Genomic DNA, 238 nt, shown 5'->3' with positions numbered 1-238 from the left:
CCTTGGGCCTGGCAGTCACTGGGGTACGGTACAGCGCCCATCTGTGACTAGCTCTGAGGCTCTGCAGGGTCAGCGGCGAAAAAGGCACACAGACACCTCAGGAATTGGAACGTTAGGTAACTAGCCCCGTTCTCTGCCCCCTGATTGGCCGAGGCGCACCCTAGCCGCCTATCCTGGCGGGCAGCTCAGCCCGGGGCGCTCGCGGGGCAGCTCCGCCATTGGCCGGCGCGGGGCGGGG

The 238-nt window shown here is 67.2% G+C and overlaps 1 protein-coding gene across 3 annotated transcripts in view; it reads left to right on the top strand.

Annotated features, from left to right (window-relative positions):
- The window catches only part of TEF (TEF, PAR bZIP transcription factor), a 25,111-nt gene that overhangs the window by 302 nt on the left and 24,571 nt on the right, over positions 1–238 (top strand). The gene's annotated exons all lie outside the window — the stretch shown is intronic.

Source organism: Gavialis gangeticus, unplaced genomic scaffold (genome assembly GCF_001723915.1).
Source record: "Gavialis gangeticus isolate Ggan-Ray unplaced genomic scaffold, GavGan_comp1, whole genome shotgun sequence".
NCBI lineage: Eukaryota > Metazoa > Chordata > Crocodylia > Gavialidae > Gavialis > Gavialis gangeticus.
Note: the sequence above shows the minus strand (reverse complement) of the source record. Positions and strands in the feature narration are given on the sequence as shown.